The sequence below is a fragment of the Cyprinus carpio genome, chromosome A3 (genome assembly GCF_018340385.1).
Source record: "Cyprinus carpio isolate SPL01 chromosome A3, ASM1834038v1, whole genome shotgun sequence".
Taxonomy (NCBI): Eukaryota; Metazoa; Chordata; class Actinopteri; order Cypriniformes; family Cyprinidae; genus Cyprinus; species Cyprinus carpio.
This window is the reverse complement of record NC_056574.1, coordinates 34,837,494-34,841,903: the sequence shown is the minus strand read 5'-3', so window position 1 is coordinate 34,841,903 and position 4,410 is coordinate 34,837,494.

Here is a 4,410-nt window from a genome sequence, read left to right as displayed (position 1 = left end):
AAGGTTTTAATTGCTTAATATGTTCTAATGAATTGATAAGTGTTGCATGACTTTTCATCATAGCATTTTGTTTAACGAGCTGTTTCATTTTCTGAAACCACGAAGCACCCCTTTTTTTCCTTTTTAAATCTATTCATTCCCGCTCGCATACTCTCCTACACCTACAAATAAGGGCTAATAGAGGTTCTTTCTTTTTATTATTTATTTATATGTTTTATTCTTGAAGAAAAATAAGTATTTTTATTCTTTACAGAATAAAATAAGGGACAGAATAAGGGACAATCCAAATATTTGTAATGTACAATACTATAGGCCTATATCTTGCCTGCCGTTAAAAGTTATATTTGTTTTGATTCACCCATTTATGAAGGATACAATTATTCTAAAAATAAAATAAATAATGTCATATAAAATGCCATCGTGCCTGAATAAAATTTTTTACCATTATAGAATTGGGGTAAGTAATTTAGGAGGTTAAAATACAGTGAAAATTACAAATGGCATGGGATTTTTCAAAAAAGCATGACAACTGAAGGTCAATGAAACGTTTTCTATGATGCATTTTTTGTTAAACAATGGCACTTAAATTTTTCAACTAAAGTATTTATTTCAACCATATAGCCTGTGCAATAAATAAAATGCATACTTTTTCAATGAAAGAACACTGAGAGTGTAGGTTGCTTCTGCTCTGGTGTTTGGATTTGGACTTCAATATAATGAGAATCCAAGTTTAAGATAATAGCCTACAGTTATTTTTTTTTTTTTAATCTCTATTTAATCCAGCATTAGCTCAATGAAATACGTCTTCCTTGGTCAGGTAGATCTGAATGTTTTCCCCCACCGTCCTTTGCGATAAATGTTCCGGCTCATGATCAATAAGCTCTGTATTTTGCCTCAAACTGATTTTATAAAATCCAAACTTGTGGACGGTGAATCCTGGGTCAGTTTAGAGCTCGTGCTCGCTGTGAAGCGGCCTACCCGCGCAGTGCCTGATGTGAGGATTCCGGCCGCCTTGGTCCTTAAAGCCTTCCTCCAAAACGCCCTACGTTCACAAATAACAATGAGTTTCGTGGCCAAAAAATGATGATTAATTATCAATTGATAATTTGTTATTATTTTTGGTCTAGTGAAAATAATAATATGGGCTGCGGGAAAATGATGAATAAAAAGAGTAGGGCTGGTGTGAGTGCAGGCATGTTTCAACCCAGTAACATGACAACAACACACCCGTTCTTCGGAGGCAAAAAACAGACTGAATTCAGTTTCAGCTGGAGGGGGCTGGAGTTTTGGGGGTAGTTCTGTATACAATGCTTCGATTAGTGGGGTTCGAGATAAAGGTGTGAATCGGTCTTTCATATGCACAGGAAGTGTCTTATGAGGTGTATCACACTTTCAGAACAGGGTTTTAGACAACGTTAAAAGAAATGGGGTTGGTCCACTTCAAATGTTTGGACTACTGTATAGGCGCAATAACACAAGTTTATTAGTGTACTTACCAACTTCATTTCAAATGCAGTGCCTTAACTCAAAAAATAAAACATAAACTAATAATAAAAATAAATTAAATTTAAATAAAAAGCTTCAAACTGTTGCATTAGGGCTGGGCGATAGCCTTATAAAAATTCCCGATTTTTTTTCACAAAAAAAATTCCGTTAAACCTTTAACGAGTTTCAATCGATTTTTTTTTGCGCACCCTACTTAAGATCAATATTCAAAATGGGGGAAAAAACAAAGAAATTGTTCAAGACAAGTTTTAAATATAATTCTTTATCATTTACCAGTCAAATTTATAACTGAGACAGATAACAAATGGCAGTAAATGAGCAGTAATGTTTTACCCTATCTGGAAAGACCTTTATTTTATTTATTTATTTATATTTTAATAACTAGCCCTGTCATCAAATCATACAATTTTTCCTCCTCGCTCCGAGCATTAATATCCCCTCCACTCCGCGCTCACTGATACCAGAAACACCCGCTCCGCCTTCACTCATGGCTAAAGTTTGAAATGTTATTGCCCATAATGTAGCCTATAAAAATAAATAAAAAATAAATAAATAAAATTTACAGGACAGTTTTCAAGGGTATTAGGCTATTGTGTGCAAACTTTTTTTTCCTACCAAACCCAAACTAATAACATTGTCAGCATTAAAAAAAGGTATAATTGCTGCTTTCTGCTGTGCAAATTTTGTTTGTATTGAAAATAACGTACATTTTTCAGTTATTTTTTATCTACAGATCGATGCATTTTCTTACAGATTTCTGCTCATCTCAAAATCAGATACAGATGAAGTACTGTAAAATTCATTGGTTTTGAATGCATTATTGCGATTGCGTGTGAACTGTGCTGTATCTGTTTAAATCATGCTTTAACAAACCGAAAATAATCAGTAAAAGGAAGACAAACTCCTTGAGAACTAGCTCTGTAAACGCTCGACTATTGCCGTCATTATAATCTTCTGATCGAGAGATTATGTGCATCAAGCTATAGCTAAATATGTTTATCATGTGAATTCTTGCTAAATATGCAGTTATATTACGGGCTGTTGTCCATGAATTGTACTCTTGATGGAGGGTGGTGGAGTGAGTGAAAACAGACGACGCTCCAAAATCTGCTCTCACTCCCGTCAGAATAACACGCTCCCATAGACTGTAAAAAATATGGACGTAGTTGTCCCATGACGTCACCCATAGACTCCTGAAGAGCGGTTTGAAGCTCAAAGTGTGCAGAGCGGGCCTGGTCCGCCATCTTGGCAGCGCGTCACCGGGGGGGGGGGCAACTCTCCTTGATAATCGAAAATGGGCAAAAAGGCGGGAGCTGGTTTGCTGAAGCCACGCCCCCCTAGTGCAACGGCATTCTCAACAGCGCAATCCACCTTCACTTAAGTGGCCACGCCCTTATGTATGGCAGAACTTTAAGGCTTTAATAATATATTTAAAACGGATGAGTTTATAAAAAAATTCACCCCCCTCACGTTGTCATGAAGGCAAAAATTAGCTATATAGACCAAAATCATTTTTTGAACCAGGCTGTAAACATGTTTTTTTTCTGCTGTAAAGTTTGCCATTTTAACATTGGGGAGTCTAAGGGATGACTCCCTTTTGCAGCCAGCCTCAAGTGGCCACTCGATGAATTACAGTTTTAGTCCGCTTCCTTATTGGCTTCATGAGAAAGAGCGCAGGTTGCCGCTCGCACGCTCCGCACATACTCTGCTCGGCAGCGTTCTCAAACGCGCGGGGGAGGGGTTGAGCCCAATCAGAACTACGAGCCCTGAGTGGAAGCGTCGCTGTTTTTATTTTGTTTGCCGTCCATACAATATTTTTTAGAGTGTGAAATAAAATGTTTCACAGAATGGTAGCCTATTCATAAACAATAGCCGATATTAAACCATCTCTTTAAGTTTTTCTAAATCCCAAACAGAGTCCCAGACATCAGTAAAGTATCTGTCTATGAACATGGTTTTATGAGTGACAAAAACGTCCCCCCAGGTTACGTATGTAACCATGGTATCCCGCGAAGGGAAACAAGACATGTAACCAGAGTGGTGTCTGCCCACTGAATGGCCACTAAATAGGGGCGCGGGTAGGCCACAATGGCTGTCCACGTAGACCTTCAGGTGGAGTGGGGCAACCCTGCAGAGAGAAGTGGCCTGCAGGAACTCCATAAACTGTACGCAACTGGGCAATTAACTGGGTCGAGCTGGCAAGTCTTCGCACTAGGAGGTGAAAAGGTTTCCACCTCAAGGAGTACAGTTTTCCATCGTGTAGGGAGTCTGGATTGGATGGATGGTCCCTCAAGCAACCTCGGTTGAGAGACCCAGAAGCGGACGAAGATGTGCCCCCTCAGGGGCCACACCTATAACTTCCATGAGCTCCGGGTGGGGGTGGTAATATCGTGCCCTCCGCCTGTGAGAGGAGATCCTCTCCTGACGGGAATGTTCCATGGAGGCGCCGTCGATGAAAGAAAATCAGAATCCCAAGAACATACTCGGCCCCCAGGCCATAACGGGCTACTATTAAAGACGGAACCCCCCGTCCCGGCGTACTCTCAAGCAGAACTCCTGGCAGCAGAGCGATCGTGGGAAAAACGTACAGACTAAACGCGGCCAAGTCTGCACCTTGGCATCCAGCCCCAGTGGAGCGGATTGAGTCAGAGAGAACAAGGTACAGTGCGATATCATCTGAGTCGCAAAAATATCCACCTGCACCAAATATTCTCCATATCTCTTCACCAGCCTCGGGTGAAGCCTCTCCATTCCCCTTGCCTCAGCCCCGCCTCAACAGATGTCTGTTCCACTTATTCAGATTCCCAGGAATGTGAACTGCTCTCAGCAGAGAGTTTGCCCTGGGACCACACAATGATCTGGTACAAAACTAGTTTGGTACAAAAGCGGTGATGCACAGACCCC